Below are 12,920 nucleotides of genomic sequence, written 5' to 3' on the forward strand. Positions count from 1 at the left end.
TTTTTTAAAAAAAAAGCTCTACAACACCCAGTGTGGGGCCCGAACTCACTATGCCACGATCAAGAGTCCCAGGCTCCACCAGCCGGCACCATTCCCATCTTAGCATTTGGAACCCATAGTAGAATGGTTTTTTTTTTTTTTTCTTAATTGAGAGAGAGAGAGTACAAGCTTGTGGAAAGGGCAGAGGGAGGGGAAGAAGCAGACTCCCCACTGAGGGAGCCCCACATGAGGCTTGATCCCAGGACCCTGGGATCATGACCTCCCAGAAGGCAGGTGCTTAACAGACTAAAACCCCACTAGAATGCTCTTTTTTTTTTTTTTTTTAAGATTTTATTTATTTATTTGACAGAGAGAGCGATCACAAGTAGGCAGAGAGGCAGGCAGAAGCAGGCTCCCTTCTGAGCAGAAAGTCCAATGTGGGGCACGATCCCAGGACCCTGGGATCACGACCTGAGCCTAAGGCAGAGGCTTTAATCCACTGAGCCACCCAGGCACCCCCAGAATGCTCTTAATAGAAGTTTATTTTCTACCAGGGTACCTGGCTGGCTCAGTCAGTGAGGCATGCGACCCTTGATTTTGGGGTTGTGAGTTCAAGCCCCACTTTGGGTATAGAGCTTACTTCTTTTCTTTTCTTTTTTTTTTTTTAAGATTTTATTTATTTATTTGACAGAGAGAGAGATCACAAAGTAGGCAGAGAGGCAGGCAGAGAGAGGGGGAAGCAGGCTCCCCACTGAGCAGAGAGCCCGATGCCAGGCTTGATCCCAGGACCCTGAGATCATGACCTGAGCTGAAGGCAGAGGCTTAACCCACTGAGCCACCCAGGTGCCCCTAGAGCTTACTTTAAAAAAAAAGAAAAAATTTCCTGCTGTATTTTATTTATGTGCCACAGAAAACTGTTGGTTTTTTGTTTTTTGTTTTTGTTTTTTTTTTCTTTGTGGTTTGAAATTACATACATACTGGCATGGTTTTTTGAGGTAGGAAAATGGAGATGAAATCTGTGCTCAGAATAGTGGTCTTACTAGATTCCAGTTTAGCTAATCTTCAAAGCCTTAAAGTAATAGATGATTTTGTTTTAAATAATCAGCATGTTAGCATTTAGTATTTTCTCTCAGGAGAAATCTCTTGGGTTTATACTGAATCTCATGGGCATATTCTTAGCCCAACAGAAGTATCCTTGATATGAAGGAGAAAAAAATGAAGTGGAGTGATTAGGACAGAAAGTATGAGTTTTATAACATTTTCACATGTCAAATAAAGATTTACTAGAACTCACTTATAATAGAGACTGGGAGGCGCCTGGGTGGCTTGGTTGGTTAAGCAGCTGACTTCGGCTCAGGTCACCATCTCAGGGTCCTAGGACCAAGCCCTGAGTCAGGACTCCCAGCTCAGCAGGGAGTCTGCTTCTTCCTCTCTGCCCCCTCCCTGCTCCTGTGCATGCTTACTTGCTATCTCGCTCTCTTAAATAAATAAAATCTTAAAAAAATAAATAATGGAGACTGGTTAAGTTTTTGGTGGCATTTTAATAATAATTTCCCCAAATAAGGTAACTCTTTCCAAATACTCAGTAGCAGACATTCAATAAGCAGATAGCAGTGGCAACAACTGTTCAAGGGACTGTTGGATATGTTAATTTTCCATGTTGCTTCTGGACCATTTTAAAATCTATTTATTTATTTATTTATTTGAGAGAGAGAGGGAGCATGAGCAGGGGGAAGGGTTGGAGGGAGAGGGAGGAGCAGACTCCCTGCTGAGCAGTGAACCTGACACGGGGCTCCATCCCAGGACTCCAAAATTGTGACCCAAGCTGAAGTCAGACACCCAACCAAGTGAGCCACCCAGACACCCCTTAATAATTGTATAGTGTTTCTAAAGGAATGTAAAGAGCAATACTATGATATAGTAAGTTGGGATATATGACATCATGTCAGAATACTAGTCTTCTGGGGTGCCTGGCTGGCTCAGTTGATAGAGCACCTGACGCTTGATCTCAGGGTCATGAGTTTGAGCCTCACGTTAGATGTAGAGATTGCTTAAATAAATAAACTTTTTAAAAAACTTAAAAAAAAAAGAATAGTGCTATCTTTTGATATATCCTTACAAATTACGAATTACCTTCTAGACTCTGTTTTACTCTGGAGTGGAATTTTATGTAAGTTCTGTCTTGGACCCCTTTATGCAGGGGGGTGTAGTAACTGTATCAAAGGTTTTATGAGATAGTTAACACTTTTCTGTGCTATACCCATTACTTAATTAGGTCTTTATGAATGTGTGCAAATATGAAATTTGTGCCCTGACGTACTTTTTAAATTTCCCTCAGGGCTTTTGTTGCATAGAAAAAAGCTTTTCCAACTCCTTTATTACATGTTTGTTATAGAAAATACTGAAAAGCAAATAGAAATTGTTCAAAGGCCATTGTCAGTGTTGGTGTATTTCCATTCAGACATATTATTACTGGAGGGTTTTTGTTTGGTTGGTTTTTGTCTCTGCTACATAGGAGCATTTTCCCACATGATGAAATATTCTTTTTAAACAGGTCACAAATTGACAGGCTTTATACAGCCAACAAGATTATCTGGCTCAATATTATTTAAGTGTTGGGTTACGTGGGTGGTACAGTCAGTTAAGTGTCCAATTCTGGATTTTGGCTCAGGTCATGGTCTCAGGGTTTTGAGATCGGGCTCTGTATCTCCCCTCCCCTGCAAAATATATATAATATATAATTTATATTATATAGTAATTTATATATATTATAGTTAGTTGCTGACGTGAACGAAAAGGAGACAAGAGAGAATGTAAATTGATACAACCCTCTTTGGAAAAGTACTAACCTGTGGAAGCTGACATGACAGTTTGCTTCTAGGTATTCAACAGGAATTCATACACGGGTTCACCAAATGACATACATGGAATGTTCATAGTAGCATTATTCATAATATTCAAAACTGGAAACCGCTCAAATGCCCATCAGCAGTAGAATGGATACATTGATACATTCACACAATATAATATAATTATATATATATATAATATATATATATAATTAATATATAATATATATAATATATAATATAAATATATAATATATATAATATATATAATATATATAATATATATAAATATATAATATATATAAATAATATATAATTGTATTATATAATAATAATACAGTAAAGAGAATAGAATGAACAGACTAGAGCTTTAGCTTTAGTAAAATTGGTGACTCTCAACAGATGCTGAACAAAAGAAGTCAGACATAAAAGATTCTATTCTTTGTGATTCTGATACAAGAAAGCCCATTTTGTATGATTCCATTTATATTAAGTTCAAGAACAGGTAAACAGGTGGGTCTCAATGTGGTATAATATTGTACCCCAAGGGGGATTTGGCAATGTGTAGACATCTTTGGTTGCCACAACTGGAAGAGACCAGGAATGCTGCAGAACACCCTATAGGTCATAGGACAGTCTCTTAAACAACTATCCCTGGGCTAAACTTACATGTACTGTTGGAGGAAGGATGGTGGTTTCCCTTGGGTGTGATTGTGGCTGTGGGTGGATGGTAACGTTCTTGATTAATGCTGATTACAGGGTATGTTTGATTTGTGACAATTCACTGAACTGCGCGCTTACATTTATACACCTTTCTCTAGTTATTTTCCACTTCAGTCAAAAATTTAAAAAAAAAAAAAAAAATCAGGGCCCCTGGATGGCTTAGTCAGTTAAGGGTCTGCTTTCGGCTCAGGTTATGATCCCAGGGTCCTGAGATCGAGCCCCACATCAGGCTCCCTGCTCGGTGGGGAGTCTGCTTCTCTCTCTGCCTTCCCCTGCTTGTGCTGGTGTTTTCTCTCAAACAAAATCTTTAAAATAATTTAATTTTAAAAAATTGTAAAAAATCAGACTTGACATAAACATCCAGGTCAAAGACTTTTAAAAGATATGGAAGTCTTGAGGTGCCTGGGTAGCTCAGCTGGTTGAGCGTCTGACTTGGTTTTGGCTCCGATCAGGATCTCATGGGTTGTGAGATCAAGCCCCCCAGGTCGTCCTCCCTGCTGAGTAGGCAGTCTGCTTGAAGAGTCTCTCCCTCTGCCCTTTCCCGAACTTGCACGCACATGCTCTCTCTCTTCCCCCCAAAAATAAAAAAATCTTTTTTTTTTTTTTTTTTAAGATTTTATTTATTTATTTGACAGAGAAGAGAGATGGTGAGAGAGAGAACACAAGCAGGGTGGGTGGAAGGGTGAGAAGCAGACTTCCCGCTGAGCTGGGATTCTGATGCAGGGCTCAGTCCCAGGACTCTGGGATCATGACCTGAACCAAAGGCAGGCACTTAACTTAAGACTGAGCCACGCAGGCGCCTCAAATAAATAAATTTAAAAAAAAAAAAAAAAAAAAAAAAAAAAGAGGATATAACCGTCTGGTAGCTCCATAGCTGTAGTTAATAAGCAGTAAGCCCCCACTTTGGCTGGTATTTTTTCCAGGCCCCATTTTTCTATTTTGGTTACTTTCATCTCCTCACTGGTATCTAGATGTTTTAAAAATACCTTAAATATCTTGAGTGAGATATAATTCATACCCTTTACAGTTAACCTATTTAAAGTGTACAATTCAAAATTTTCAATGTGTTATCAGGGTTGGGTAGCCATGGCACAATTTAATTTTAGAATATTTTCATTGTCCAAAAAGAAACCCCCTACTTACTGGGGATCACTCCCTGTTTCCCCTTGTCCCATACCTTTCAGATCTAGGCAACCACTAGTCTCTTTTTTTGTCTTTAGATAATTGTGTACATTTGAATTTTGTGATACCTACTCTAAAACAATATTTATAGTAGTTGTGCAATATTTTGTCATGAGGTTATATCCTAAATTGCATAAAATTTGTCTTATTTTTGGTCATTTATTTTATTTTATTTTTTTTTTAAGATTTTATTCATCCATTTTGACACAGACAGAGAGAGAGAGATCACAAGTAGGCAGGGAGGCAGGCAGTGAGAGGAGGAAGCAGGCTCCCTGCTGAGCAGAGAGCCCGATGCGGGCCTCGATCCCAGGACCCTGAGACCATGACCTGAACTGAAGGCAGAGGCTTAACCCACTGAGCCACCCAGGCACCCTGGTCATTTATTTTAGATAAATTACTAGATGTGAAGTTACTGATCAAAGGATATAAACACCTTAATATTTTCTTTTTTTCTAAGATTTTTTTTTTTTTTTAAGTAGTCTCTGTACCCAGCGTGGGGCTTGAACCCACGACCCCAAGATAAGAGTTGAATGAGTCGCATGCTCTTCTGACTGAGCCAGCCAGGCACCCCAGAATGTAAACACTTTAAAGTTCCCAGTAAGTATTAACCACAGTACCTCCCAGAGAGGTTATACCAGACTGCCCTCCCCATTAGTGGATGATAGTATTTTTTTTTTTTTTTTGCATATTTTATGCTGTGAACCTAGTCATACTGGAAATGTTACACATTTTTGTTTTGTCTTAGAGGTGTTCATTCTCCTAGAGTGATGATTATTCAGACAGTTGATTTGACCTAAACTCAAGCTGTTTTGGGCAAGTGTACCAATACTGTCCTTTTTTACATGAAGATAGTACCACTTAGGATGTGAATGAATGCATTATTCCCAGGTTCCTCATACTTCTCCAGCTGGTTCCTGAAGGTTCTTAGATCCCAGTAGAGTGGCTTTTTGCCAGCACAAATTGACACTTCAGCCCACAGTGATGTATTTTGTATCCTCGTTGGTTAGTAGAGCCAAGATTTCAAACTACATTCTCTCTACTAGGTCTTATAATTCGACTCACAACAAATTATATTGTGTTTCTCAAATACTGTCCATAGCCAAGAGCTCTTTTGAAAACAAGTTGTTTTTATGTTTGTAATACATAGATTACTGTTTGCTAGTGAACTGCCATAATGCTTTTGCTTGGAAATTGTCACTAGCTAGTTATTAAACATCTATTACCGCTCATGCAGAATTAACTTCCACTTAAAACATTCCAGTTGAACAAAACTTCATTGTAAACCCTTTAATTGATTCCTTGTCTCTGTACATAAAGCAGTCTCATTCAGGAGTGTGAGTCACTAGCACGATTCTTAGTGGATTGCTCAGCTTGTGACCCAGGATACCCAGATAGTTAATATTTTAGAATCATGGTGAGTCAGTATTGAAATCTTTTAGCTTGATTCAACCACAGATTTTCTGGGATGACTTGTTTGGGAAGTGCCTTCTTGACACTTTGACATCTTATCATTGTTAATTTCACTGCAGTTAGTTCACCTCTTTCTTGCTCCCTAGAGTTCTGAATTCCACATAATTTGTTGGTTGTTTTTTTTTGTTTGTTTGTTTTGTTTTGTTTTGAATTTTATTCTGCCTGAGGTGATTTTCATCAAGTGTTAATAGACAGGACCTTAGAAATCATCCGATATTCTCCACTTATTTTACAAATGAAAAAATGGTAAGAAATACTCCTGAAATGCCTGTTAAAATCTCTTGGCTCCTAGTTCAGTGCTTACTTCATCTTGGTTTCATAAAATTCAACATTAGGAATGACTATTCTAGAAAATTAATTTTAGTTCATCCTGGACTTTGTTTTTATTTTAAAAAGAAACTAAGATTTTAAAATCTGGCTTATGATGGGTTTGGGGTATTGTTTGTTTTTTTAATTAGAAGGAGATTAAAGCTTGGCTCTGACCCATTTGGACTTCGTTGTTGGATTTGGAAAACATTTAGAACAGCACTACCTACTTTAAAATTTTAAATTTCCTGTTATAATAGTTTAGTAAGATTAAAAATTGACAAGGGACAAGTTACTGGGTTTTTTAATTGTTGATCTGGAACCCTTGGGAGCTTTTTTAACATGAGTACTAGAGAGTCATTTCCAAAGATATATGTATATTAAAGTGATATTTTTAGATTAACAGTTGTTTTTTGTGGCCAACATAATAGTAAAGAGCTTGCAGTGGAAAAAATGAATCAGATAAACTGAAAAGTAAAGCATTTCCCTGTAGTGTCACTATACTCTAAAATGTTTAAACTTTTGGGGCGCCTGGGTGGCTCAGTGGGTTAAGCTGCTGCCTTCGGCTCAGGTCATGATCTCGGAGTCCTGGGATCGAGCCCCGCGTTGGGCTCTCTGCTCTCTAGGGGAGCCTGCTTCCTCCTCTCTCTCTGCCTGCGTCTCTGCCTGCTTGTGATCTCTCTGTCAAATAAATAAATAAAATCTTTAAAAAAAAATAAAAATTTAAAAAAATAAAATGTTTAAACTTTAACAGATGATTCTAGTTAGCTTCCTCTACTCCTTTGTTGCTTGGCATATATAACTTTTTTTTTTAATTTTTTAAATTTATATAACTGTATATTCAATATCTCTTGAATACAACTGTAGTTTTTTTAAAAAGTGTAAATTTCCTATAAACTGCTAGATTGCAAGCTTCTTGATGGTAGGTGAGTACCAATTGCGTGAATGAATTTTAGTCTAAAACTTTTTTTTTTTTTAAGATTTTATTTATTTATTTGAGGGAGAGGAAGAAGAATGCTCCCCACTGAGCAGGGAGCCCAACTTAGGCTGGATCCCAGGACCCTGGAGTCATGACCTGAGCTGAAGACAGATGCTTAACTGACTGAGCCATTCAGGTGCCCCATCGTCTAAAACTTTCTTTATCCTTTTTTATTGTGGTAAAATATACTTAACATAAAATTTATCATTTTACCCATTTTTTTACGTGTACAGTTCTGTGGCATTAAGTAAATTTACATCATTATGCAACCATCTCCCCAACTTCTGAATCTTACCAACAGAAATTGTACCTATTAAACATAGTTCCCTGTTCCTTTCAGCTCCTGGCAATCACCATTTTATTTTGTTCCTATGAATTTGCTTATTGTAGCTATTTCATGTAACTGGAATCATATAACATTGGTCCTGTTGTAACTGACTTTCACTTGGCATAATTTTGTCAAGCTTCATCCATGTGTCAGAATTTCCTTCCTTTCAAGGCTGAAGAACATTCCATTGTATATTAATGAAATGTCCTATTTTGTTTATTCATCTGGCAGTGGACACTTGGGTTGCTTCTTACCTTTTTTGGCCCGTGTGAATAATTCCGTGAACATGAGTATACAGAATCTGTTTGAGTCCCTGCTTTTGTTTCTTCGGGTATATACCCAGAAGGAGAATTGCTGGATCATACGGTAGTTGTATATTTAATATTTTGAGGAAATTATAACCATACTGTTTTCTCTGTAGCAGCTGCACCATTTTAGATTCCCAGCAAAGGTTTCACTTTCTCCACAGCTTTGTCAGCACTTGTTCTTTTCTTGTTCTGTGATATACATTCTGATGGGTGATGTGATGTATCTTATGGGTTGTTTGTTTTAAGATTTTATTTATTTGTTTGTCAGAGAGAGAGAGAGAGCTTGCGAGTGAACAAGCAGGGGTCATGGCAGGGCAGAGGGAGAAGCCGGGTCCTTGCCGAGCAGGCAGCCTGATGTGGACTCTATCCCAGGACCACCCAGGTGCCCCAATTTAAACTCCTATTAACCGGAACTTTGTTTCTTAAAAAATATATTGAAATCGGGGCACCTGGGTGGCTCAGTGGGTTAAGCCTCTGCCTTCGGCTCAGGTCATGATCCCAGGGTCCTGGGATCAAGACCCACATCGGGCTCTCTGCTCTGCGGGGAGCCTGCTTCCTCCTCTCTCTCTTTCTCGCTCTGCCTGCCTCTCTGCATACTTGTGATCTCTGTCAAATAAATAAAATCTTTAAAATATATATATATATTTAAATCATTGGTGAGGGAGTGAGGAAACCAGCATTCTCATACTCTAGTACTGGAGATATAAGTAGGCACCAGCTTTTTGGGGGGGTAATTTGGTAATACAGATCAAAAGTTTAGAATTTTTGAAGAGAGACTGGCCCAAAACGTTGACCCTTGTAAACACACACACACACACACACACACACACACACACACTCTGCCTCTCTGCCCTCTTGTGATTTTTCTCTCTGTGTGTCAAATAAAATCTTTATTTTTTTTTTAAGATTTTATTTATTTATTTGACAGAGATCACAAGTAGACAGAGAGGCAGGCAGAGAGAGAGAGAGAGGGAAGCAGGCTCCCCGCTGAGCAGAGAGCCCGACGCGGGACTCGATCCCAGGACCGTGAGATCATGACCTGAGCCGAAGGCAGCGGCTTAACCCACTGAGCCACCCAGGCGCCCCTCAAATAAAATCTTAAAAAAAAAATTAGTCTCTTTCCCTTCTCTGAGGTTTTGGGGTTTTTTTTTTGTTTTTGTTTAAGATTTTGTTTATTTGTTTGTTTGACTTGAACAAGCACAAGGATGGGGAGCAGCAGGCTACCCACCGAGCAGAGAACCTGATTCAGGGCTCCATCCCAGGACCCTGGGATCATGACCTGAGTGAAAGGTAGACACTTAGCTGACTGAGTCACCCAGGCACTTCCTTCTCTAAGTATTTTCACGTTTCTTACTTTTATACTATTCATTGTATTCTGTCCTGAAATATGATTTTATCAGTGAACATGGTTTACATTTTCTACTTAATACATATTCATTCAAATCTTCTGTTTAATATAGCACACATTCATTGAGTGCCTTTTGTGTCCTGGGCAGCATACTAGGAGCTAAGTGTCCAGAAAATTTAAAGAAACATAGACTTTCAAGACATCAAGGAACTCCTATTCCAGCAGAAGAAACCAGTATCACTAATGTTGATTTAATAGAGTAAGTCCTGGTATTGGGGGAATGAAGAATTATTATGGGCTTTAGGGGGTGGTTGATTGAGGAGGTCAAGGAAACTTGAATTGACCTTTGAGATCTTAAAGGATGAAATTTTTCCAGGTAAGAAATTGTGGAAAGACATTTTAAAGTGGAGGAGGGCTGCCTGCCTTGCTTAGTTGATAGAGCGTGCAACTCGTGATCTCAGGGTGGGAGTAGAGAATACTTAAGGTTGAGGAAAAGTCAATGAGCAGAGATTTAAATTTATTTATTTATTTTTATTTATTTATTTGTATGTATTTATTTGAGAGAGAGACACACAACGAGAGAGGGAACACAAGCAGAGGGAGTGTGAGAGGCAGTGTGGGGAGGCGGACACTTCACTGACTGAGCCACCCATGTGCCTCAGGGGAAGTGGATTTAATAGAGGAAACAACAAATCATAACAAATCATATATGAAAGTGCATAGTGTGAATTAATACAAATAATGAATTTCTTCAATTTGAAGTAAAACACATTAAGATGAACACAAAACAGGTTTTTGAAGAAGAATTTGTTAAAAAGTTACAAAAGAATTTTTTTTTTAATCTCAAGCAGACTTTATTCTATAGGGCACGGAATGCCTTTAGAGGTATTTTCTTTTAAAAGCTAATATATTCATTTAGTTCAAAAAAAACAAGACAATATTAAAGGATGCATAGGGGCACCTGGGTGGCTCTGTCTGTTGGAGACTGACTCTTGGTTTCAGCTCAAGTCATGATCTCGGGGTCTGAGTTGATGCCCCATGTTGGGTTCCACCCTCAGCAGGGAATCTGAGATTTTCTCCGCCCCTACCTGTGCTTGCTTGCGCACGCACTCTCTCTCTCAAGTAAATTAAAAAAAAATATATATATATATGTATATATATATATGTATATATATATATATATATAGGGCACTTGGGTGGCTCAGTTGGTTAAGCATCTGCCTTCAGCTGAGGTCATGATTCCAGTGTCCTGGGATCAAATACAGCATTGAGCTCCCTGCTTAGTGGGGAGTCAGCTTCTCTGTCTACCCTTCCACTGCTCTCTCTCTGTCTCTGTGTGTGTCTCTCAAATAAATAAAATATTTTTAAAAAAATTAAAAAACAATAAAAATTAAAAAGATATATAATCAAAAGTGTTGATTCTACCGTGTCCTCCTTACTCTCCTACATTTTTTTTTTTTTTTTAAGTTTGTTTATTCATTTAAGTAGTCTCTACACCCAGTGTGGGGCTCGAAAATACAACTCCGAGATCTAGAGTCCCATGCTCTTCCAACTGAGCCAGCCCATCGCCCCCTTGTGTGTCTTTATAGAAATAAAAGGAAAAACACATTGGGGTTTTTTTCCTCTCTACATAAAAGGCATGCCTAAATATATACTTACATACCTTGCTATTTCCACAGATTAAATGTCTTGGATGTCTTTCTATACAGGGAGAGCATTCTTCCTTATTTGTGTAGATAGACCATAGTGAATTTAACCATTAGCTAGATAGTGGACATTTGAGTCCATTATAAAAATAATGTGATTATTCCCAAAAGTGAGATTACAGGTCAAAGGATAGGTGCATTTATACTTTTGTTGGATCTTGCCAAATTGCCATCAGAAGTTATACCACTCCCATCAATGATGTATGAGAATATCTATTTCTCCATAGCCTCCCCAACTGTTTTTTTATCAACGTGATAGAAAAATTATATCTCAAAGTAGTTTTATTTTAGAGATATAATTCACATGCCTTGAATTTCATCCTTTTAAGGTGTACAGTTAGTGATTTTTAGTGTATTCAGAAGGTTGTTTAGCTATCACCGCTGTCAAATTTTCATCATCCCAAAGAGATACCCTGTATCCATTAATAGTCACGTTCTATTTCTCAAAGCCCCAGACAACCACTAATCTTTCTGTCTCTGGATTTACATTTCATATAAATGGAGTCATATAAAGTTTGGCTCTTTTGTGTTTGACTTGTTTCACTTAGCTTTATTTTTTCAAGGTTCATCCATGTTGTGCATCTTTTTTAAGGTGAACTTATAGGGGGTTTTGCCATGGAATGTCTGTTTGTGTACCTTGCCTATTTTCTGTTGGATTATTGGGTGGGGTTTTTTGTTTGTAAGTTTGGGTTGTTTTGTTTTCTCTTTTTCGTAACTCTTTATGTGATAGGGAAATTGGGTCTTTACCTGTAAAAGAGTTACCAAAGGGGCATCTGGCTGGATGAGTGGAGTGTGCAGTTCTTGATCTCAGGGTTGTGAATTTGAGCCCCACATTGAGTGTAAAGATTGCTTAGAAATAAAATCTTAAAAAAGATTTTACATGGTGTGCCTGCATTGCAGTCATTCAGCCAACTGAGCCACCCAGGAGCCCCTCTTCTAAGATTTTTTTTTTTTAAGATTTTATTTATTTATTTGACAGAGATCACAAGTAGGCAGAGAGGCAGGCAGAGAGAAAGAGGAGTAGGAGGAGGCAGGCTCCCCACTGAGCAGAGAGCCCGATTCGGGGCTCAGTCCCAGGACCCTAGGATCATGACCTGAGCTGAAGGCAGAGGCTCTAAGTCACTGAGCCACCCAGGTGCCCAAATTGCAGTATTCTTTACTTAAAAATTCATTCTAGAAAAAATAATTTTTCCACCTTTGAATTTAATCAAGAAATTGATCGATGAGACTATATAAAATAAAATTTGAAGCAAGACGATAAACTGAAGTGTTTACATTAAAGGTCAGATGGTTAATGTCTATACTATGTTGAGAATACATTCTCCAAATAAATGGGCAAAAGTCTAGAAATAGTGAAGGGGGGTAGATATGGGATAACCGTGTCCTGATACATTAGAAACAAAAACTGAGGGGCGCCTGGGGCACCTGGCTGACTCAGTAGAGCATACAACTCTTGATCTTGGGGTTGTGAGTTTGAGCCACATGTTGGGTTTAGCAATTACTTTAAAATAAAATCTTAAAAAAATTTTTTTCAGGGCACCTGGGTGACAATCAGTTAAGTGTTGCCTTCAACTCGGGTTGTGATCCCAAGGCCCTAGGATTGAGCCCCACATCAGTCACCTTGCTCAGCGGGGAGCCTGCTTCTCCCTCTCCCTGCCTTTCTCCCTCTCTCTCTGACAAATAAATAAATAACATCTTTAAAAATCAACATACAAATTGACATAATTTATTTTTTTTTTTTT

General features: G+C 38.4%; 1 protein-coding gene across 2 annotated transcripts in view; it reads left to right on the forward strand.

Moving 5' to 3' along the window:
- LOC111158137 (gap junction protein gamma 1) overlaps positions 1-12,920 on the forward strand; it is a 32,453-nt gene that overhangs the window by 11,933 nt on the left and 7,600 nt on the right. Inside the window, exon 1 of one of the 2 annotated variants that reach the window (XM_022520018.1) lies at positions 9,650-9,731. The exons of the other annotated variant lie outside the window; for it this stretch is intronic. The gene's annotated coding sequence lies outside the window, so the exon portion shown is untranslated. Of the gene's footprint in view, positions 1-9,649; positions 9,732-12,920 lie in introns of those variants that run through there. 2 annotated transcript variants of the gene reach the window in all.

Source organism: Enhydra lutris, unplaced genomic scaffold (genome assembly GCF_002288905.1).
Source record: "Enhydra lutris kenyoni isolate GAN:26980312 unplaced genomic scaffold, ASM228890v2 scaffoldscaffold57, whole genome shotgun sequence".
Classification (NCBI taxonomy): Eukaryota; Metazoa; Chordata; class Mammalia; order Carnivora; family Mustelidae; genus Enhydra; species Enhydra lutris.